We start from the raw sequence: 25,194 nt of genomic DNA on the forward strand, positions 1-25,194 counted from the left end.
TTTTACAGAATAAAAAACGAGGCCCGCGGGATGTGTCTCACTTAAAGTAATACAACACCGTAGTGGAGAGACAGGCACCGAGCCCACTCCTCCCGGGTCCACACGGCCTTTGGCCGCTCTACAGGCTCCCCTGGAAGATAAAGAGCAGCAGGAGGGTGCAGGCTGGGCGGCCCGGGCTGGGGCACCCAGGGGTAGGAGGCCGCTTCCCGGCATCGGGCAGAGGACCGCCCCGAGGGGAGGGCCAGCAGGGAAGAGTTCGGGCCTCCTTTCCCACACTTCGTTAGGACCCGGGCCGGGGCGGACCTGCAGCCGACAGAGGGCGCGGGGCGGCTTCTGGCTCCGCGGGCCGGGCGGGTAGGTGGGGGCGCGCTGGCCCGGGCGCGCCGTCGGAGCTCGCGGGCACCGAGTCGCCCGGCCCGGGCAGCTGAGCGGGCGGGGGCTGGCGGCGGGCGGGGCGGCCTGAGCGGGGCGGGGCGGGGCGGGGCGCAGAGGGGGCGGGCCGTGAGCGGGGGGCGGTGGCGGCGGCGGCGGCGGCGGCCGAGGAGGAGGAGAACATGGCGGCCGCGGAGAGCGGCTGAAATGCCTGTTCTTCAGGCCAGGCGAGCGGGAGACTGACGCTGCTTGCCGAGCCCTGTCCTCCGACGGCTGGACCGCGGCCTCGAGCGCCTCGGTCGCCTGTTCGCCGCTGCACCTTCGGGCAGAGCCTGGTCTGGGGTCGTTCTGCATCCCCCTGCGAGGGGACCCGTGCTCCGGAGGAGGGGGCCGGAGAGCCGCGGCTGCAGCCGCTTGGGCCCCGGGGGCCGGGCGCCGGGCCGAGGAGCGGCGGAGGCCGCGGCGGCGCCGCTACGGTCGCGGACGAGCGCGGCGCCCGTGAGCGCGGCCCAGAGGCGGCGGCGACGGCGGCAGGTGAGTGGCGGCGGTGGGCGCGGAGCCTCGCGGTGGGTGCAGCTGTCACGAGCCGCGCGGCCGCCGAGGCCCTAGGGGGCGGGGAGCAGCTGGCGCCCTCCGCCCCTGCTCGCCTTTCTCTCGGTTTCATCTCCCCCTCCCACTTTCCCCGAGTTCCCCTCCTGGCCTGGCGCGGCTGGAGGGGCCGAGGTCGCAGCTGTCACCGGCACCAGCTGGGGGCTGCTCCCCGGCGAGGGAGCTCGCTGCAGAGCGCCTCGCCTGCGCCTCTCTCCCAGTTGCCCTAGTTAGCCGAGGGCGAGCATCCGCGGAGGACGCGCGAGGCTGCGCGGCGCGGGCCGGGTGGGGAGCGGGCGCCCCGAGCCGCCGCGGAGAGGGGGAGCCGGAAGTCAGCGCGGGCGCCCCTCGGCCCCGAGGAGCGCCGTGACCTTGGCCAGCCCGCCAACCTCTCCGAGTCTCGTTCTCCTGCACCGCGAAATGGGGGCGACCCCGGCGTACCTCGCCGTAGGCGCAGCCTTCGACGGCACTTGTGCTTAGCCCCGCGCTCTTGCCTTCTCTGCCCGGGACCAGGGACTTGGGAGGTAGAAATGGGTGGATAAAGCCGATTTTCCTATTGAGACTGGGGTTTGGTCCCTTTCCTGGGATTCTGCCTGAAAGGACCTAGGAAGGGAAGCAAACGTGTTGAGTAGACGATTGGGAGGTGGGGTTGGTTAGTGGTCAGTGACAGAACTCTCCTGGTCCCTTGGAAGAGACATAGAGAAATCGGACACCAGGGTCCCTCGTCCTTACTACCCGGCTGTGGTGTTTTTCTTTCTTTCTTTTTTCCCCATTTTCTTTTAATAAAAGCAGTCACTCCCATGGGTCAGACACTGACTAGTCTAAGGATGTTCGAGGGAGAACGGAGGGGTTGACAATGCAGCCTGTGAGACAAGGACAGGCCGCGGTGCTGTGGCCGCAGAGTTTGGTGGGAGGAAAACTTTAAACTGGAGAGTCTGTTATCCTTTCTTGCCCGCCTCTCCTCCTTTATTGTAGAGGCGTTGAAGAGGCAGGTGTCCTTGTGGAGAAGGTGACACTTTTTCTTTTGAGATAGTGAATTTTTAATGTCGAGTATGAGATTGGTGAATGAAGGGTCCTGGAGGGAATTGCGGTCCCAGCACCTCAGTGGATGGCAAGAGGAACTCTTTGGCCATGATTTGTGAGGCATGATGCTTAGACTTAAGTGATGAAGAAAATCAAGCGTCCGTGTAAGACATTACTACCTTGAAGTTTAGGTTTTGGACAGTTGTAGGGGTGGATTTTAAGGGTTAAATTTGTTTGAGGTTTTTCCTCTGCTTTGCTTGGGGAATTGGTGGGAGGTTAGTCTTAAAAAAAAAAAAAAGTTGGCCAAAGGGGCCTCTCTGTTAGTTTCACAGAAGCTGTGATGTAGGAAGGGGTCGAATTTCTTCATGTTGGGAATAAAGTGAAAAGAAAGTATTTGCGTATTTGCTCGGGTTTTTTGGCTCTTGAACTAGAAGTAGTTTTGGGTTAAAGGTAGCAGTGGGGTTTGATAAATAGGCATTCTTTGAGCAGTTTGTCATAAACTAGATAAAATTGGAAGTGTTTCTACTATATCTCCTGTACCTTGTGGAAAGGTCTAAAATTGCTTCTGTGAACCAGTGTCTACTGTTTTCTCTCTTATTTCTTATTCAGACTTTATATTTAGGGAGCAGTGGGTAAAAAGGGGGCCTGAATAGGGAAAGTTTGGAGAGAAAATGGAGGGCTGCTGCTTATAAGAACAGGTATTTGGTTTGATTTTTTTTGTAGACATTCTGCACTACTTATTTAATCTCCATTGAACTTTGGGTTATAAGGTGCAAATTTGTATTTCACAAAGTTATAGTTAATCTCTTCCTTATTTCTATCTTAGAAAATTTGTAAGATTGTGTCTATTAAATTGCTTTTTCGTGTGGTTTAAGCCAAAGGAGTGTTTTAGATCTGCATTTTTAGGTAAGTGGTTTTATTGAAAAACAGTACTTGATGGAACTAATAGTGATTGTTCCACTTAAACTGGGATTATATAGACAATGTATTTTCCTCCCTCTTTCTGCCAACATTTGTTTTTCTTTCTCCCTCAATTCCAGGGTTTCATTTCTAGAAATCTGGACTGGAAACAGAAGCAGCAGTTTGTATAATCCCAAGAACTTGCTTATGCCAGGAAGCTGTACGGGTAACATGAAGTGGGTGTGATATAAAGATACTGCTACTACTTCAGACATTTAACTGTTAAGGGAGCCTCAGGTCAAACTTTATATTTTGCTGAATTTCCTGTTTTCTTATATGTGTTAATCTTTTGGTGGGCAGAGGATTGGGTTGCTATGGTGCCGACTGGTGTATATTGTGAAAGTGTTGGCAAATTTATAAAGAAAGGTGGTAAACAAGCCTAAATAATTTAAAGATGTTCCTAGCATGAAGTGTTGTCTGCTTGTCCTCTTGACCCTGCTAATTCAGTGAGTGGTGTTTGCTAGAACTAAATGTTAAGTAAGTGATAAGGGTGGTATGGAAGTGCTGAAAGGTATAGTGGGAGAGAGAGTATCTTAGACATCCCTTGAAAATCTTTTTTTTTCTAATGGATTATTTATCAAACTGTGATTTCTAATTGTTTTTAAGGACATTTTAGCTCTTGTTGCTCAGTTGTCATCAATTTTATATTCCTTCTCTTAGATACTGCCTCTGTTTCTTATTTTAGTTTGTATTTTTTGGCCCCATATCTCAAGGACTTCACATTGTTTGAGTGTAATGTTGCATATCTTATGGAGTTGTTTGGCCTTAAGCCATATGGCCTAATTTAACTTTCATTTTAGGGCAGATATGGGAGGTCAATACAGGCAGACAACACTGCATAGAATCCCCTAAGTCATGGAGCATAGGAGATCCCCAGGATGCTCATTATTGTCTTGGCAATGATTTTACCTTCTAAATATGATAATCACAGGAATTCTCAAAGGGCCATCCATTACTTTACTGGCAGATGTCCAAAAATGTTATGGTGTACACTTTTCTGTATTACCTGCAAATACTGGATGCTGAGGTGGGTGTGGGATTAGATGAAAGACTTCTGTTTGAGGAATTGGATGACAGAGCCCTATTATCTATTAGTCTGGGCTAAAATTCTCCCCACCTATATAAAGTTCCTGTGTGTTTGGACAGATTAGACTAGGGAAAGAACTTCTTGATTGTTTCTCTCTCACGTTAATCAGTAGCTTATGCTTTGGTCATTGGCTACGGAGAACAGACTTCATGGTCTCAGATCTTTTCCTTACCTCATGGAAGTGATATCTAGACATTTTAAATGTTGCTTGTCTTTTCTTATATTTTAGTTAGACTGTGTACCTTTCCCTCAACATATGGTGTCAGAAGTCATACAGTGGCCTAGTGGCAACTGGGTACCACTATTGATTTCTTAATTTAAGGATGTACAGATTATTTTTTATAGCCTAGTTCTGAAAAATGATTTGTAAGTGTATAGTACTTGGATTAGTATAGAGTGTAGAAATGATTATTTTGTATTTCTGCCAGATGGATACATAGCTGAATAAGGGAAATTATTATAAAACACTGACACTAACATGCAAATCCAGTTCCATAACTGCAAGACAGAGTTGTTGTATCAGTGTTCTCTCCCTGATAACCCCTCCACAACATGGTATTTTTGAGACTCTTTGAAGTGATAGGCTTTTAGAAAAGCTTAGTAAAGTCATCATATTTAAAAGATAAGTAGCTTATACCAAAATAGAAGCAGTAGTCCCTTCAGGAGTTATTGAACACTTGAAATTAACCAGTCTAGTCACCCTCATTTTAGATAATTTTTTATTCTAATCTCTTCCCTGCCCTGTGTATGTTTCATGTGGAGGGTAGGGACTTTTGGTTTTGTTGAGTAGTCCTGAACCAGACCATTGGGAACAGAAAGGCCAATCTGATAAAAAAATAAGTGCAAGTACAGAGCTGAAGCCTCATCACCAGGCCATTGTATGACTTCTGACACCATATGTTGAAGGAAAGGTACACAGTCTAACTAAAATATAAGAAAAGAGAAGCAACATTTAAAAGAAGTTCTCATTAAGCATTATGATAACACTGGATCATCCAATTTTCCCAGACTGACACTTCATTTTTACCTTTTGGCTTATAATTTTGAGGCAATTTTTAAGCTGTTTTTAGAAATGGAGCTTTGACTTCAGACCGACAGGGGCTGTTGTCTTGGCTCTTCCAGATACTTAGTTGATAAACCTTGTGTATTTATACTAACCCTGAGGTTTTCATATATAAAATTGGAATAATGTATTTCATATTACTGTGATTTAAAAATTAGCTTATATTAAATAATAAGATATTTATCATATAACTAGCACATACTAAGGCATTAATAAATAGCTAACAAGTGGACATTTCACTAATGAATCCATCAACAAATTCTCTGATTCTTTTCTAATTTTTCAGATTTCTCACGCTTATTTCTGGTTCTATAATCTGATCCTCTTGTCACTTTAAATGTGGACTAATAGGAGTCACATTAACTCTAGGGGCCTGAGTTTCTTTATCATTAAATGAACATATTGATCTGATGTCACATTTCTTTTTGTGCTAAAATTATGTGATTTGTAAGTTTATAGCTGTTTGCCTGCATACATTTTCCTCTCTAATTTATCTAAATAGAAATGCTGAAAAAAACCCTTTCTAAAATGTTATTTGTTGTTATTGTTATTAGTGAAGAACTCTGCAAATTTATATAGTTGTAAATCATTTATTTCCCATTCCAGAAAATTTGCTGTAGATTCTTTTATTTCCCATTCCAGAAAATTTGCTGTAGATGGCATATGCTTTATAAACTGTTCCAAGTGAAGGAAGTATCATAACCACCCATAGATATCTTGCTTCTTTGCTTTTGCGTGTTTCATTTTCTTAAATTGTATTTTCTTTTCCTTTATGTTTTTTGACCTTCAAAAACAGAGTCAAAGCAGGTATAGTTCTCCAGGAAGTTTGATTTTTATCACTCACTTAGCATCAATTACTCCAGTTTGTTTTACAAAATAAACTTGCCTATCTCCCTCTGTCCCCTTCCTCTTAACTTTCACATTTTTTCCTGATACTTGGGGTGCTCTATCACTGATTAGCCCTTTTTATTTTATTTTTTTATTTGGAGAAACGTCTCACTGAGTTGTCCAGGTTGACCTCAAACTTGCTTTCCTTCTACTTTAATCTCCAGAGTCACTGGAATTACAGGCATGAGACACCAACCTTTTTTTTTAGCTCTTCTTCTTCCTCTCTCCCTTCTTTTTTTCTTCCCTCCTTCCTCTCCATTTATTTTTTCTTCATGTTGGCTTTCCTAATTAGACTGGAAAATTCTTTAGATTGCATGAACCATAATATTTAGAATAAAGGAGCCTTAGGGGTCATTTAGGATAACAATCAATAACATTACAGATGAGAAGACTAAATCCAGGCAAATTGTATTTGATTACAGAGATTTAAAATTTTTAAATTCTACTAAACATTTGTGTAATCTTTGAGCTAGAAGGAAAGGAGCACAGTCAGCTTAATGTGCTGATCAGGTTCAAACAACTACTTCTTAAAAACATGTAAAAAAAAATTGTATCAGTATTGAACATGTACTGACTTTTTTCCATGTCATTATTCCCTAAACTATAGTGTAACAGCCAATTATATAGCATTTCCGTTGTATTAGGTATTGTAAGTATTATAGAGATGATTCAAAGTATACAGGAGGATGCACATAGGTTATGAGCAAATACTGTGCCATTTTATATAATGGAGTTGAGCATTCACAGATTTTGCTATACACAGGGGTTTCTGGAACCAATTCCTCACAGATACTGAAAGGCAACTGTATTTTTAATTTTTTGAGCAAAGATTGATTCTTAAATATTGTAAAAGTATGAATTGGGAATTAATTAAGACCATTCTCTCAAAAACTACAAAAATGTCTAGAGAGAAATATCTGCTTTTCTTATATGGCTCTTATTCAGAGTCAACAAATATTTATTGAGTCTCGTCTCTGAGCCAGTTACTATGCTAGCTATACATACTGTATTTTATAAATGGGGAAACAAGGCTCAGGGAAGTTAAGTGGCTTGTGTAAGACTGCACAGCTGTTAGGAATGACATTTGAGTCTAGGTCTTCTGAGGAGAAATCACATTCATACCTTTGAGTTGGCTTCTCTCCAACTGTGTTTGTCCTATTTGGCCACGTTATGACACTCTTTTTGTTTCTGGACTTTCTTTCTGTTCCATATATATTTTATGGAGACTTTTGCCATCTTGTTCTATTCTGATGAACTGGGAGCCATATATACTAGTTACTTAATGAAAATGTCACTTTAAGATTCTTGCACTGTTTCTGTTCTCACCTTTGTACTTTAGTAATGTTGATTGTTTAGTGCTTCTGTCCAGGTAAGCTTATCTTTTAATGGTTGGTTTTGGATTCTTAGCCATAAAATTCAGCCTCTCAAGTTTTGTTACTATTTAAAACCTAAGGCTAAGTGTGTTTCCTTTCTTTTGGAACAAATTGATCATTCTCTGTGCTTCCATTTGTATGTTGAATGATCGATCATATGTTTTTTTTAAACAAATATTTTAGTTATAGATAGGCACAATACCTTTATTTATTTTTATGTGGTGCTGAGGATCAAACCTAGTGCCTTACATGTGCTAGGCAAGCGCTCTACCACTGAGCCACACATAACCACAGCCCCAGACCCAGATGATCATATTTTGATAGCACTAATATATCTTGAATTTGGTTTTGCCTATATGGTTAAAATCTTTACATACTTTTATTATCAAGCATAGATACTTTTATTATCTAGTGTAGATTTGACTGTTTAATAGTGGAAGGTGTTCTGGTGTGTGTGTGTGTGTGTGTGTGTGTGCGCGCGCACGCGTGCGCATGCCACACTATATTTTACCAGATAGCTGAAGGATGAAATGTCCTTGATTTTTGAAAACATCTAAATATGTAATACTTTATTTTGGTGAGTCTGTTTGTAGAAAACCAGGGAAAAGTTATTTGTTCCACAAAGTCTTAAGTCGTACCTCCCTCTCTATTCTAGGTTATACAGGAAGTCTGTAATTGAATTTCTAAGTAACCACTCAATCATTCATTGAAGTTGTGGTTATATGAGTACATACTTTGTTCAAGGTGTTGTGCTATTAAAAGATAGGGAAGTAAAACAGTAAGATACAGATCCTATTCTTAAGGAGATTATGACCTGAGAGAGGTGATAAGACAAACACACAAATACCTATAGTAATAATTAAATGTGATGAGTGCTATGAGAGACATACTACAATAGTAGTCTACTTTGAGGATTAAGGGAGAGAGAACGAATGTTTTCACTTGAGTAGTGGACAAGAGCATTGAAGGACAGAAACCTTTCTGTAAGGGTGGGGTGAGGAATTTATTTTCACGAAGATTAAATAGCAAAGAAGAAAGGATAGGAAGACCTGGGGTCATTTAGGAAGAAATGAAGGAGAAAGTGCAAGGAGGAATGTGGAATTAGTTAAAGTAAGAGAGGGAAGCAGATGTTCTGGGTGCAGTCACAAGACATTGAAGGATTTTTATGTGGGGAGGTGGTGGGAGCAGTATGTAGTAAGTATGTAGATCTGGATGAAAATGAGAAATGTCAGTTTTCCAAATTTATGTGGATCTTTTTTCTTGGCAGGTTTTATCCCCCAAATTTTATATTTTCATACTTTTTGAAATGATTCCATGTGTAAGGCTTATCACACTGGGAACTTATTCACTCATTTTTATGTATATATAAAAACAGATTATGTGTTTTTTTAATAGAAGTTAGTATAAAATCTTTTTCACTGCCTTATATTTTTTTCTTTTAATTTAAAGCAGTAGCTATTCTTTTAAACAGTACATTATCATTTGACATTCTTAAGATGAGGCAGTGGGCTTGTTATTTCAGTGTAAAAATGTCATCTCCTTTGTATAAATATAAGTGTATCTGACTGTATAAGTGAGATTGGTCATACAAGTTGGAAGCCCCTTGCTCTCAATATAGTTCATGATTTATTTTCTGATGTATTTATGCCCTGTCATGTTCCAAAAAAGGATTTAAGGCAGGATATGTCATGAAGAGTCTTGGACCTTGTTCCAGCCCTGTCTATTATTTGACTGATGCCCATAGCCAACAATACACTGAGGGAACACCAGGGAAAACAACTGTTATCACAGAATGTGCTGCAGTTTTTCTTTTGCCAAACTGGTGGTAATTCAGAGACAGTTAAAATATAATTGGAATACCTTTAAAGATAAGCCCTTTAAACTTTGATAGCATATAAGGGAAATTGGTTGGAAGGCAAAGACAGAGAGCCTTGACCAGGCACTGTTAGAGCAGTGGTGTCTAATGTAGGGTTTACATTAAATTATCTGGGAAGTGGTAGAAATATGAGAGGTCTGTGAGGAAGTTTCTTTACTTTCAGTCTCTGATGATGTTTTCCAGTTTACTGGGTTTGGGTAATTGGATTTTAAAATTTATTATTTTAAATTTTAATTTGTATATTGCAGTAGGGAGTCACTGTGCAGCTTTTTTTGGTATAATATTTCATAGAGGTTAACTGGTCATCATGAGGCAAAGGACTTAAGAATTTTTTAACTTAAAGATGACTTACTCATTCTTCTTCCACAAAAAGACAGATGTCCTAAATTTGCTAACATTTGCCGTGACACATGGGTGTAAGTTGTACACTATCTAGCAAATGAATACCTTTAATCTGCCCCTTTAAGATAATGGTACATTCCTAACAGTGGATCAAAATGTACCTTTTACAACAAAACAAAGTTTAGTGTTGTGGGGAAAAGATATATGAGAGTGGTATTTGTAAGTATTTTCATCATTGGATTAGTTGCTGACAAGGATACATGTTAACTCTAGGAACTTTTAGATTTGTACACTTGAATTTGGAAACAAAGTTTTTTTTTTTTTTTTTTTTTTTGTATCAAAACCTTGTTAAAAGAGGTGTTTAATTGTCTTGAGCCCATCTGCTGAAAAATATAAAAAGGCAATGCCATCTAATTAGTTTGTAGAGTGACTGATTGCCATCAGGAAATATGGAAATGAAGTAGCTGCATTTTAGCCAAATTTTTTGCATAAATGGTGAATGGGATTGCAATTGAATATCATTTTTAATTTAGTTCAGCCAGTAATGGAGTTCTTTTGGTTTTATTCATCTTTGTAAAGTATGTTTTTCAGCTATGCTAACCATTAGAACCAAGTAAAATAGATATTATTAAAATGAACTAAATTTAGAAGCAGGTCCTCAAAGTTGTGGCATTACACAGTATCAAAATAATAAACCATGTTCAATCACAATACTGTCACCAAAAGTAATGGAGTTAATAACAGTGTTAGAAAGGACATAAAGTCTTTATATCATCGATAAGTAAAATAAGTGTTAAAAATTGGTTTATTTTGTCATATACCATTTTTTTCATTTTTGTGCTTTACAGGGTACATAATTTATTAGTTTGGTATGCAATGTATATAAATTATAAATGAATACATATGACTTCCTATTTTAAAACCTTTTGAGCTGTGGGATATACGATAAATATAGTTATCACTATTCTATAGAAAGAAGTCTTGACCTGCGGTTCATAGACTAAGACCTCTAGATTGACTTTAGGGGAGGTCTATAAACACTTTGAAATTATTTGTAAAATTTTGTGAATCTCTGCATTTCTCTAGTGAGAAGGTCTGTAGATTTCACCAAATTCTAAAAAGGGTCCATGACCCTTCCCCAAAGGTTAAGAATCCCTGTTGTTGAGGTTTGGGACCTCAGTAACTCTATTCATGCAGTCTTACCCTCTTACCAAGTTTAATGGATGTATCTGATGTCATAACTGAAGCCTGCAGTATGACTGGATTTACAGTCTATTTTTCCATTTTGCAATAGATCTGATTGCAGTGCATTTGGCCTCTACAGGTGTTTGAGCTCTGTTTGTTGCACAACTACCTGGCCCTTTATACTTGGTTGCTTTTATATATCATTTCCCCCCTCAAGCTCCCTACCCCCAATAAAAAGGAGTGGATGGACCTATTTTATGAGTGTAATGTCTGTGTGTGTAGAAGAGCCCAGCATCAATTTAAGTACTGCTGTGTGGATGGGATTCACAGTTGCCCTGCTTTTTAAAATTTTTTTTAAATATTTATTTATTTTTTTGTAGTTGGACACAATACCTTTCTTTCTTTATTTTTATATGGTGCTGAGGATCGAATCCAGGGCCTTGCACATGCTAAGCAAGCGCTCTACCCATGAGCCACAACCCCAGCCCCTGCCCTGCTTTTAACACCTCTTTTACATCTGAATCTCTGCTTTCTAGAGTCCTTGGGATCTGACTCAGACGTATATTAAAACACTTTTCCAAGTTTTACAGATCCTTAGATTGGTTTCTTTTTCTCTTCACTGACATCTTTCTATTTCAGGCTTGTTGTTATTACCTTCAGGCCTGAGATAGTATCTGAAGTTGTCCCACAGTCCCCAATGAGTTTCCTTTTCAGTCTGTGCTAAATTTTATTTTAGAAATATCTTCCTAATTTTACTTTTGTTGTGTTACTTCAATATTTCCTCATTTCTGTCAAGATAAAGTTGTTCCTTAGCCTGCCATTCAAAGTTTCCCAATATCTGGTATCAGTTTGCTTTTCTGGCCTAATTTTCCATTAATGTCCGAAGACTGTTTGTTTGAAATAAAATTGTTAGTTTATTGTCCCCTAAATATTACTCGGGTTTATATGCCCTGTTACATACTTCTTTCCCTAGAATATTTGATATTCTGCCTATTTTTTAAGGCTCAAGTCAGATTTTGCCTTGCTTCTTAAGTGTTCAGACTATAAGATTTAATCTGTTCCTTCTGTGAACTCACTATTTCCCTTATTATTCATTTGATATTATATAATATAGCCTTGTACTGTATGCAGCATTTTGTTTTCATGTGTTCCTTACCCATCTTAGGGTATAAGCATGGCAAAAAGAGATCTTGATTTACATTTTGTCTTCTGCAGTGTCTCACATGTATGGATATTAAAATATTTGGCAAATCATGTTGATTAAATCATAATGCTATCTATGGATATACTTAGAGAAATTGTGTGTGTGTGTGTGTGTGTGTGTGTGAGAGAGATACTCACTGATAATCTAGGGATTCTCTTTACTGGTTGCAGGATATTTGGGGAATTGAATAGGAAGTCAGGTATTGCCTGGAAAATGTTCTACAACATAAAAGGTTTTGGTTTTTTTTTTTTTTTTTTTTTTTTTTAGGGCAGTGTTTAAGTGTCTGGAATAGCCTATTGAGTCATTGTTCTGTGGTGTAGAACTTTACCTGTCATGGTAAACAGAGCTTGTCTTCCTTCCTTTCTCTCCTTATTCGTGCTGGAGACACAAGTTTCTAATATTGTAAGCATTACTACATTTCTGTTTTTAATTTATCAGCACATTGTTCACACTAGAAGATATATTTTTATTAAATACCTGTGATTGGTAATATGGGTCATCATGAAGTTATATCTATGGTTCCTGCCCTTCAAGAAGTTTATAATCTCTGTAGGGAAGCTCATTTACTTTAAATCATTCACGAATTTAAAAATATAAAACAGTACAAAAGATGTCACATGGGAGTGTATGACTTAGTTGCTGAGATATATGGAAACTCCTGTAGCACTATTTTTAGCACTTATTTGAAATTTATTGTCATGAAATCTTGTTTCTGTTGTTATGTTTCCCTTTGCTCCAGATTGTAAACTATAGAGGATAGAGATCATTTTATACTAGTTAGTTCTGCATTGCTTTCCTAGTGCTCTACCGACATTATATGCTCATAAATTACTGATGAAGCTAGCATGGTCTGGGTGGCTTCCTAAAATAAGTGGATTTGGATTAGATTTGTGCGATATGGAATGATGCTTATGACATAGCCCCATAGTACATGAAAAAAGGATTCTGTAGTTAATAAAGTAGGCTTAGTGTACGTTCTACAACAGGAAATAACTTCCTTGGTTACTGTGGCTTTGGCCCTAAAGTGACCCACATAATTTCTTCTTATAGCCCATTGGCCAGAAATAGTCATAGGGCAGTACTTAAAGGGCTAGGAAATCTATGAACATGAATTTCAGTGAGCAGTAAAGCTTTTACCTCACTGTAGCAGAATTGATTTTCTTTAGAGAGATGAATACCAAAATTGGTAGGCCCTGAACTCATTGAAGAGCAGAGGAATTGCTTCTTTATGTTGATCTACATGGAATCTTTATTATTAAGTTTATTTGTGAAAAGAACTATAAGTGCTGATTGAGACAATTAAAGGAGAAATTTTACTTTAAACATCAACCCCTCTACTTTAGGGATAGGTGTTAATATTTGTTGTAGTTTGTTACTGTCTTTAGAATTGATATTTGAAACACATAGTAGATACTTGGCTTCAGTGTAACAGATCCAGAACTTTCCTATGTGCACTGTTTGGTGAAATTATAGGGTGAGAAAAGAGAGAGAGTAAGTGCTCTCAGATACTAATGTCGAGTTTTTGCTGTTAGAGAATTTCAGAAAAATTATCCATAGTGCCTCTGGAGGTCTTTCCCCCACTACTTTCAATGCTTTTAATTAAAATCTGTGTTCTCCATTAAAACTTATTAATTTATTTTCTGGTACTGGGGATTGAAACCAGATGTGTTCATTCCATTGATCTACATCCCCAGCCTTTTTATTTTTTATTTGAAATGGAGTCTCACTTAATTGTCCAGCCTGGCCTTGAACTTGGAATCCTCCTGCTTCAGCCTCCTAGATTGTAGGGATTACAGGGGTGCACCACTTTACCTGGCTCTATTCTCCATTTTTTTTTGTTGTTGTTGTTTGTTTGCTTTTCTGATGCTTTGTTTGTTAAGGACTATTGGATAGTTGTTAAAATGTTGGCCAAGTATGTAGAACTAGGAAGTCTAGGTCCTTAATTATCTATGAGGTTCCCCCCAACCCAGTTTCATTTGTAAAGTCATCAACCCTGAACTTTTTAGACCTTGGAATTTCTTTTTTAATGTATTTTAATATTTTTCCTTTTTTCAAATTCAAAAGTAAACCGTGTGTGTGTGTCTGTGTGTGTGTATACACACACACACACATATATATATATTCTAATAACAAATTCAAAGGGACACAAGTATATATAGTTAGAAGGTAAAAGTCAATAATTGTTAACAATACAGTACTTGCTAGTTTATGCTGTTTAGTAATCCTTTTTACCGATTTAAAAAAGTTTTAGTTTACAGTGTCCTTCCCCTTGACCAAGGGACAGGCATGCACTCAGGCTTGGTCTGTCATAATGACCCTTTTCCGTAGACATTGTGATTGTTACAGGATGACCATGTGAACAAAGCAGGTTCAGAGCCCTTCCCAGAGATAGAAAAACATTTGGGATGAGAGACAGGCTTATCCTACTGGAATTGCTAAGCTGAGTGAAGAAGGTAGCCTATCTGCTGTGGGAAAGAATAAGGCCAACACACACACTGAGACAGACTCACTCACTCTCTCACACACACTCTTTCATTCTCTTCTATGCATGAACGTGGGGAGCCATTGGCTCTTCTGGGTTCAGTTGTACCTGAAATTAGATCTGCCTATACTTCCCAGTTACAAGAATGAATCAATTGCCTAACTTGTGCTAGTTTGAATTGGTTTTGGAACTGAAAGAGTCTTGATTAATCCAGATCCCTGTTGGCACATCTCTGTCTTTCTCACATATACACATACATGCATGCACATGTGAAGAGTGTCTTACCTTAACTGTTATTGACTTTTTAAATGTAAGTCAAAATGTCAATGTCAAAATATAATAGGACCATTTTATGTTTTTTTAATGGCTGCTTAGCATTACATTGGATGTGTATTCTGTAATTTACTTAATCATCTCTTTTTTGATGGACATTTAGATATCTTGTTTTGTTGCAAAATATGTTTCATAAACATCCTATTTTGTATTTGTTGCACATATATCAGAATATACCTATGGAATTATTGAATATACACATATAAAAATTGATGTCCCTTCAAATTGTCACCCCAAAGGCTATATCAATTTACATTTTCACCAACAGTATATAACAGTAGCTGCTTTCCCCCCATTATCAGTCATTTGTGGTTGAACCTGAAAGGTGGAAATGATACAACTTTGTAATTTGCAGTTCCCTATCAGTGGAGTTCTCAAATATCAAATATTTGCTGTATTTTGAACTCCTCCTGCTAAGTTTCTCCTGTTCACATTAGTTGACTTTCCTATTGGGGATGCTTTTTTTTTTTTTCCCCCCTTCTAATTGCTTCCTGTGTATTATATGATTATGATGTGGTTGTTTTATGCTAATTAGAAATGATTTTGATAGATAGCTGACTGTTGCTTTTTTATTTCAGAATGATGTGAAATCTACTACTTCAAAACCCATCTCCTACATATTCTTTTTATGGGTAGCCCTAGATATTTAATTGTCTTATATTAATAGCTCTATAGAGCTGCCGTAGTCATTAGTGAGCTGGGTGGTCTTGGCTCAGTTGGATTCTCTTTGGGTGCTTAATTGAGATAATTTTATGGCTGAGCTTAATTTTGGGAAACTCTTGCTTTGAAAATTTTTCTGGATCAAAATTTTGTGACCAGACTGTATGGTATAGAATGTTGGGTCTCAGCTGACTGCTTGTTATTTGGTTATCTACTCAGAACTATTTTCAGAGAAAAATTTTGGACCTTTACTTTCTTGGCTTACCTCCATGGAGAGGTGGGTTGGCTGCCTATTTAGACCTTTTTATTGGTTAAGTTTTTTAATTTTCACAGGAGAATTTTGACCTGATCCTGCATTTGACTGACTTGAAAAGAATATATGGATAATGCTAGTAATTGGCAGATGGAATAACTTCTCTTTAGCAATTATGTATCCCTTTACTCTGCTGTCCAGTTTTTATCAAAAACTTAGTAGTAAGAAACAGCATTTTTTTAAGTATTGCTTAAAACACACCCAATATTGTTGCTTATTTATTTCAGAATGATGCTCTAAAAACAATCAGTTTTTACTTGGATCAAGCCAGAACACCAGAAAGCTATGTATGTTGATTGCTGTGATTTTTAGAGTGGGGTAGAATTGCTTTTATAGAATTGTTCTTTGGTATAATGCAATCAACATTTATCGAAGGCCATTAAAACAAACAGTATTATGAATTTGCTATTACCCCTTTGTAGAATTCTTATGAGGGTATTATCTCCTTTATCTCAGTGCCCTGGTTGATGTTACTACTATCACCACTGATACTTTTAGCAACTAATCTGGAGGACCAAGACTGAACACAAAGTAAGCTAATATTTGGTGAACAAATACTGCTTTTAGTTACTTGCAAATGCTTATGTCCAAAGGGAGATGTCCTTGTGGATGAAGGATTTTGTAATGGTTAGGATTATGGGGTCTGGAGCTAGATTTACTGAATTTGACTTCTGATTTGGGTACTTCTGAGTTGTGTATTACTTGACCTCTCAATGACTCAGCATCTTCGTTTATAAAATGAGGATAATAATTTTACCTACTTCCACAAGGTTGTGGGAATTTTGAGTTTACACAGGTAAAATGCTTAGAACATGCCTGGCCAAGACACATGCAATGATGATGAGCTATTATTTATTTATTTATTTTAAAATTAGTATCATTATTATTAGAGCCCATGTAGTAATTGTCTCCCCTACCCCCCTTACCTTAGTACCAGGAAAACTGTTTTTCCTTTGATCACCTGGTTTACTTGTATTACAAAGTTGTCATGACCCTTGCAACTGATGGTTCTTTGGAAGAGAGCTCAGTCAAACGAATGGGCTTTCCCTTGCACCTATATAGGACCTTGTGACTTGGGGTTTGTGTGGTAAACTTATTTCTGACTTTATCTTATTTTCCTCCCTCATTTTCAACTTTCCCAGCTTTTTTCTTCTTCCATTTAAATTGTAATATGCCCTGTGAGCCGTCTCAATCCTTTGTAGAATAATGCAGAAGTAAATAAGAAATCTTCATTATAGCATGTGCCCATATTGAAATTTCAGATTGGTTTTCATTTAATGTATCTTAAGCTAGCTACTTCTTGAAGACAAGGATATCTTATTCATTAAGATATCTCAAATCATATCATAGATGGATTTCTGGGAAGGTTCCTGTTACAGCTAATCCTATTGATAGTTTAGATTTTCTTTGAGGTTTCAATTACATTATTATTCCTACCTGGCTTTTCTTTTCTTTTTCTTTTTTTAACTTTGACCTTTGTTTCAGCCATTTCTTTAGACATTTTTTTTTTTTTTTTTGTGTATGTGTCTCTGTGTGTGTGTATGGTTCTTTTAAAAAACTTGTAAATCTGTAGTCTTTAAAAATACTCTTCAGAATAAGACTTTTATGTTAGGTTCTAGCATAGGCAGAATAAAAGTCTCTTGTGTTATTATTGCATTTATTTTGAAAACCAGAATGCTAATTTATTGATTTACAATGGAAAAAAAGAAATGTCCCAAAGTCTAAAATATTCTTAAATATTCTGATTATGTCACTAGTATTTTTATTCCCCCAAGAAGATGTACATGGGATTGGTGCTACTGGCTTTTTTGTGGGAGAAATTAAAAAAAAATTTTTTTCAATCCGTTTTGGTTGACATGTCTTTAAAATCTTTTTTTATTTGTAGATTTCTTCTTCTTTTCTCCTTGTAATTTGTCTTTTGATGAAGCTCAGTGGTTTGTTCTTGTACAGTTTGGATTTCAGTTTAGTTTAACATGTTACTGTGTCCTCTGTGTGTCCTGTAACTTGATAGTTTAATGTAGAAGCTTGATTAAGGTTTAATTTGGGGGGAGGGAAGCACAAGACAACTTTATACATGGAATTATGAGACATACGTAATGTCTAGTTGTCCTTTTGTGATGTTAGCAGTTGTTGGTATTACTACTGGCTTTTGATTCTTAAAATTCTAAAGTGATCCTCTAGTGTTTAGATGAAAAAGGGGAAGCATTGTCTGGAAATGGCAGAGAGTACTCTGTTTAGATAAGACTTCTGGGGACTGATTGAGAAAGAAGCAATATTGTGTGGAATCAAAGAATACCTAGGTTTCAGTCTGGCTTCTGCATAGGAGCTGTTTGATCTTTCATAATTAATAACAAAAACAAGGGACAACAGCAGCAACTATTAGCTTGGTGCTTATTTTACACCAGTTTCTGTGCAGAGTGCTTTATATACATTGTGTAATCTAATCCTCATAAATGCCTCCTAAGCCAGATATGATCATCTTTATTTTGCAGTTCAGAAAGGTTAGGTAGAGTATTCAAGGCCACTTTGTTAAGAAGTAGTGTTAACAATGATTAGAGCCCTGCTTGACACCAATTTTGTGCTCTTAATCACTTTGTTTTTTCATATCCATATAAATAGATGTAAATATAGCTGCAATAACTACTTGTGGGGCTAATGAGATGTTATTTTTAAAAATGCCTTGAAAAATAGGGTAGACATTAAAATAAGAAGTGTGCTGGGCTGACAAGTGCACAGAAAAGGTGGATGGTGGAGGCTTATGCCTCTGACTAAGAGACAGTGAAAAATGTAGATGTAAGGAACCCGCTGGTCATTTTTGAACCTCTTTTTCCATTACTGTTACTGTTGAAATGTGGGAAAGTTTCCTTCTCTTGTTAAAATTGAGAGTGACAGAGATTTTTATAGATGGTAAATATCACATGTCAGAGGTCACTTAAGAGGCCCTGGCTGAACAGTGATATCATTTTTTATTCCATGTACCAATTGTGTAGGCTTAGTGCAGATAACACTGAACTGAGAAAGCAGGACTATAGTCAGTTTTTTTTTTCCTAAAAGGATAAGTATTAAGAGTAGAGGAAGTTAACTGAATCTGTAATATTTTACCTCTTAAGCTGGGTAGTAGGCATATCATATGTGAAAGTTATTTTCAATACCTTTTTGTATGTCTGAAATATATTATCACCAGTAAAACTATTAAAGTCTGATCACTGATATTTACGTGTATAATAGAAGAAGGCAAAAATAAATAACAATGTGTTATCAATCATGATAAGTAGGTAGTGGCAGAGGGATGTCTTCTTGGGGCAGAATGTAAAGTGTAGGAATGTGTGCTTTTGTGGGGGCGGGTATTGAAGATTGAACCCATGAGTGCTTTACTACTGAGCTGCATACCCATCCTGTCCTCTTTTTTTTTTTTAATATATATTTTTTTTAGTTGTAGATGGATACAATATACCTTATTTATTTATTCAATTATTTATTTATTTTTATATGGTGCTGAGGATTGAATCCAGTGCCTTACACATTGCTAGACAAGTACTCTACCACTGAGCCACAAACCCAGCCCTGTCCTCTTTTTTTTTTTTAAATCTTTTATTTTTATTTTTAGACTAGGTCTCACTAAGTTGCCCAGGCTGGCTTCAAACTTGGGGTCCTGCTGACTCAGCCTCCTGAGTCACTGGGTTACAGGCATGTACCACTGTGCCTGGTTTCTGCTTTTTTTTTTTTTGATTTGTTTTTGTGGTGCTGGGGATTGACCTAGGGCCTTGAACACTCTACCAACTAAGCTATATCCCCAGCCCTCTGCTTTGTTTTTGAAAAACTTTGGTAATGTTTGACCTGGACACATTCTCTTGGTACTTTGCTTCTTACAATTCTTCTGTTACTCTGAGAATCGTATTGCTATATTCTGTTTTCTTTGGTGAAATAATCTAATATTGCGTTCTGATATTCCCAAGACAGGTTTCCGATTTATTTTTATTGAGATATAATTCTTACATCATAAATAACTCTTTTAAGGTCTATAATTTGGTGGCATTTAGTGTATTCACAGAGCTGTGCAACCATCATCACTATCTAGTAATACCAGACTGTTTCATCACTTCCAAAAGAAATCCTGAGCCCAGTAGTAGCAGTCACTTCCTATTTCCTCCTTCCTCAGACCCTGGAAACCACAAATACATACTGTTTCTATGAATTTACCTGTTTTGGATATGTCATATAAATGGTAGCATACAATATGTGACCTTTGGGGTCTAGTTACTTTCACTTAGCCTGTTTTCAAGTTTCATCCATGTTATAGCATGTTTCTTTTAATGGTTGAATAATATTCTATTTTATTCCATTTCAGCTATTATTAACAGTGCTGCTGTGAACTTTCATGTATAGGTTTTCACATATAAATATATGTTTTCACTTCTCTTGGGTGTATATATAGGAGTAGAATTTAGGGTCATATAGTTGTGCTATGTTTAACATTTTGAGGAACTGCAAAACTTCAAAAATGGCTGTACAGTTTTACATTTCCATCACTGCTGCATGAAGATTCTGATTTTTTTAGCATCTTCAATGTATGAATTATCTTACTATTTTTTTTCTTGAGACAGGGTCTTCTAAGTTGCCCAGATTGATATAGTCTTAGTGTACTATATACATCTTTGATCCATTTTGAGTTAGTCTTTCTATATTATTTTCTGTAGGGTATGAGATAGGTCTGAATTCTATTTGTAGTAAAGATAAAGCTCATTGTCTTTCAAATATATAGTTCAGTAGCACTTGGTGATTCACCTTACTTGGTGATATTTTAATTACTTTATGATTCTGCCACTTCATTAGTTTCACTTCTGACTCTCTGCTAATGAGTATTTTGTTGATCTTAAGTGGAGTTTCTTTACCATGACCATATTAACCTTTGAACTTATGATAGAATGTGAGAATTAGGAGGAAGTTTATTGTTCATGCAGTCCAACCTTTTGTAAGAGTAGAAACCTCTGCATCTGTGACAGAGGGCTTTCTACTTCTTGGACACTTTCAGAGATGGTTTATTCACTAAAGTTATACTATAATGCAGTAAGTAGGTACATTAAAAGAGATCTTACCTATTCAAATATCATTTTACAAATACATTGTTTCAGAAGGAACAAGTTAGGAGCTCAAGTGTGTCACAGTTTTAATGTGATTTTTCCTATGGCAATTTAAATTAAAAGGAGTTGGTGAGTGCATCATATCCCACAATATTTTATAATTAAATGAGAGCATTGTAGTATAATGTTCCCACATTTCACCAGTATAGTAGAAGAAAATGCTTGTATTCCTGAAGCAATTCAGTTCGTTTTGAGTTTTTAAAAACTCAAATGGTTAGCCAGGCACAGTGGTGCACGCCTGTAATCCCTGTGGCTCAAAAGGCTGAGGCAGGAGGATTGTGAGTTCAAAGCCAGCCTCAGCAATTTAGCAAGGCTCTTAGCAACTTAGCAAGACCCTGTCCCAAGATACAAATAAAAAAGGGCTGGGGATGTGGCTCAGTGGTTAAGTTCCCCTGGGTTCAATCCCTGGTAGCAAAACAAAAACAAACAAGCAAACAAAAAACCTCAAATGGTTAGAAAGTTTATTCTTTTATTCAGTGGAATTGGCCCTTGTAATGATTACTCATTTTATCAATGTTCTCTTAAATCTGAGTCCAAAATTAAAGTTGGTACTTACCTGCAGAGTAGTACAAAGTATGGTCAGCTGATAGTTTTTTTTTCCTTTTTATGTAACAAAATCTGTTTTTTTTTTTTTTTTTTTTGAGTCATATATATGGAGCTTATGTCGAGTATGTAATAGGTAAAGCCCCCCCCCCCTTTTAAATATTTTTTTAGTTGTAGTTGGACACCATATCTTTATTTTATTTATTTATTTTTATGTGGTGCTGAGGATCGATCCCAGTGCCTTTTACATGCTAGGCGAGCGCTCTCTCTCTGAGCCCCACCCCCACCCCCTGTAAAACCCATTTTTAATAAGCATTTGCATCTCCCATTTCTTTGAATCAGGTGTTGTTCTGAAAGTTACTTTGTACCTACGGGTTTTTTGGACTGTGGTTTATTGGCTGTGTGACCTTATCAAAACCTAATTTTTAAAAAATCTGTTTTCTTGTTTAAAATTTCATAAGTTTGTAGATAGATACAATACCTTTATTTATTTATTTGTTTGTTTGTTTTTAAAGAGAGAGGTAATTTTTAAAAAATATTTATTTTTTAGTTTTTGGTGGACACAACATCTTTATTTTATTTTTATGTGATGCTGAGGATCGAACCCAGCGTCCCGCGCATGCCAGCCAAGTGTACTACTGCTTGAGCCACATCCCCAGCCCCATATTTATTTGTTTTTTATGTGGTGCTGAGGATTGAATCCAGTGCCTCACCTAGACTCTACCTAGTTTGTAACTATATCCTGGATTAATAGGAAGTATTTCAAACATACAGAAAAGCATAAAGAATAGTAGAAAAATCATTCCATGCACTTTCCTCCAATTTAGTTGGATCTTGACATTTTGTCCTATTTGCTTCTGATTTTTTTTTGAAGTAGTAAAACATTGTAGACACTAAACCAGCTGTGTACTCCCCGCCCCATTTCCCAGAGGAAGCACTATTCTGAATATATTTGTTTCCATAAATAACATCATTGTTTTGCATGTTTAAAGCTTAGATACAGACTATACAGCAATGTGCTCTTGCAATATACTATTTTTCTCTCATCATTTTTTCCTATAATTTCTATTTTCATGGTGATAGTCTATTTTACTTCCCTACATTCCTTAGGTAGTTTCCTTTTTTTTCTGTTTCCAGTTGTAAATGGACACAGTACCTTTATTTATTTATTTTTATGTGGCACAGAGGATTGAACCAAATGCCTTTAGGCCAGCGCTCTCCTCCCACTGAGCCACAACCCCAGCCCCTCTTAGGTAGTTTTCTAGTGTTTTGCTTGACAGTGCTGCAGTGAACATTCCTGAGCATGCTGCTTGTGAACATGAGTGTCTTTCTATAGAGCGCATACAAGGAGTGTGTGTTTGAAAAGGATGAGAATCACTGATGGAAGAATATATGTGCTGCTTCTACTTTGAAGAATAATTTGACATTATTTAATAAAATATATCAATTTAGATGTTACTGTCAGAGTGTAAGAGTTTTGCTTTCCTTACATTTCCACCACCAATTTTAGCATTCTTTAAAATGAGATTTTAAAGAATTTTAAAGGTTCTATATGATAAGAAGTTTTTAGGTTTGGCAGTTTTTTTTGGCTGACTATAGAAGCACTTGGTGTGTGGTAAGGAAACATATACGATCAAATGAACAGGTTTCTGGAACTCTGTGTTCAGGATTTGTGACTGATGTGTTCTGCCAACCAGAATTCATTCAATCAGTTTAGTTGAAATTAGCAAATTCTTGTTTTTTGGTGATCATATAGTCTCATAAATATTGGTAATAGTCTTCATTGCTTATATTTATACTTGATTAAGCTCAATGTGGAGCAAATAATGGAGCAAGATTCTAGTTCCTGGTAATTGTGACTTAAAATGAATAATATTGATATATTACTAAAATAAGATACTAAATAAAAAAGTAAATATAAAGTTATATTTATATGGCTCAATATTTTGACTTTGAAAGACATCTAAGGTAATTTAATGCAAAATAAACATACTTATGTGTAGCATAATGAGTGTCCTGTGAATCAGAACTAATAAAGTTACGTTAACCATCCTCAGCTTACAAACAGAGGTGGTACAGATTGTTTGGATTAAAAAGCAAATGTGTGTTGGGCTGGGGATGTGGCTCAAGCGGTAGCGTGCTCGCCTGGCATGCGTGCGACCCGGGTTCGATTGTTAGCACCACATACAAACAAAGATGTTGTGTCTGCCGAAAACTAAAAAATAAATATTAAAAAATTCTCTCTCTCTCTTAAAAAAAAAAAAAGCAAATGTGTGAACCAGAAGTAAGGGTGCTTATCACATCTTGACCTTTGCTTGGACTCCAGGCATCAAAGTTATCATAGCTGTGTAGTTTAGCATTAAGAAAGAGCTTATTATTAACTTTCAAAAATTTACTATTGAGGGCTGGGGATTTAGATCAGTGGTAGGGCATTTGCCTAGTATGAGGTCCTGGGTTTGATCCCCAGTACAGCAAGAAAAAGAAAAAAAAAAAGATACTATTGAAAACACATTTCCCGTGAAGTTCCTAAATTATTAAGGTGCATTTAAGAGCAGCTTATTTTGGGGGCATTTATTTTGACACCTTGTTTAAAATTCATCTCTACATTTGGTATTTTGAGAGATTAAAGTGACTTAAGCTACATTACTTGGAGAAAAGTTGTCTTGCTTTTGCCCCAGTTTTGAGAAGAATATGGAAACATTATAGAAAATAGGGGATAATTTTAAAAAGTAGGAGGGAGAAAAAACCTAGAGCAAGAAAATTAGCAAGTACTTTTTTCTTTTTCCAGTTGTAGATGTTTATATCATCCATAAACAAAGCTATTAGTTTGGTGGCTTTCTGGGAGTTGTGGTCTAGATTCATAATTGTATTCAACCTTTTAAATTGTATTTTTCAAAGCAAATATTTCTCTGTAATACATTGGTCCAGTTAAAAACAGAAACTCAGTGAAGCATCTTCAAGAAAGAAATTGATCCTTCTTAGTAGTTCTGTCTCTGCTCTTGTCCTAAATAAGAGTCCATAACAGCTCAGCCAGACTATTGTATACTCTCCTCAGTCCTCAGTTAGATATAGGTCCCAAGTTTTCCTTTTGGCTTAAACTTCCTTATTTTCACTTTTTTTTGGGGGGGATGTTGTTAACTTTGGCTCTTGAAGGGATTTGAATTCATAGGTTTTATACTGTGCTCTCTGTGATAACTTTCCTTTTCTTCTTTATGTTCTCTCTCTCATATTCTGTGGCATCTGTTCTGCTTGTTATTATGCCTGTTTTCTCACTCCTTACCCTCTGCCATGCCTACTTACCAGACTTCTTCTGAGTGTGTGATGACTTTGTGCATGGGGCTACACTTTACATCTTGTCACAGCAGGTCCTTCTTAGGTCCTTTTTTCTTCATCTGAGCTCAGGTCTCTCTCATTGGGTTTATATCTGTGAGGTTTTTTTTTTCCCACCCTAAGAGAATGTTGCTACTCAGAGAAATGAAAGATGACCTAAATAAATGAAGAGAGATGTTAAACATCTGTAGACTAAATGTTGATAAGATGTCAAAAGACATCTTCAACAATAGAATAAATTGGATATAACTTTCCTATGTTCATATATGAATACATGACCAGTGTAACTCCACATCATGTACAACCACAAAAATGGGATGTTATACTCCATGTATATCAAAATACATTCTACTCTCATGTATAACTAAAAAGAACAAATAAAAAATATAAGCAAAAATAAAACTACATCTTCATTGACTGTCCTTTCAACC

The 25,194-nt window shown here is 37.5% G+C and overlaps 1 protein-coding gene across 10 annotated transcripts in view; it reads left to right on the plus strand.

The window, feature by feature from the left end:
* Positions 1–529: 529 nt before the first annotated feature.
* Ncoa1 (nuclear receptor coactivator 1) overlaps positions 530–25,194 on the plus strand; it is a 253,377-nt gene continuing 228,712 nt past the window's right edge. For 8 of the 10 annotated variants that reach the window (XM_058578392.1, XM_046441371.2, XM_058578391.1 and 5 more), the window contains exon 1: positions 530–906. The gene's annotated coding sequence lies outside the window, so the exon portion shown is untranslated. Of the gene's footprint in view, positions 907–1,342; positions 1,485–2,748; positions 3,120–25,194 lie in introns of those variants that run through there. The other 2 variants (XM_058578390.1, XM_058578389.1) reach the window with 2 other exon arrangements.

Source organism: Marmota monax, unplaced genomic scaffold (assembly GCF_021218885.2).
Source record: "Marmota monax isolate L192 unplaced genomic scaffold, Marmota_monax_Labrador192_F-V1.1 WCK01_AAM20220418_F8-fsc00010, whole genome shotgun sequence".
NCBI lineage: Eukaryota > Metazoa > Chordata > Mammalia > Rodentia > Sciuridae > Marmota > Marmota monax.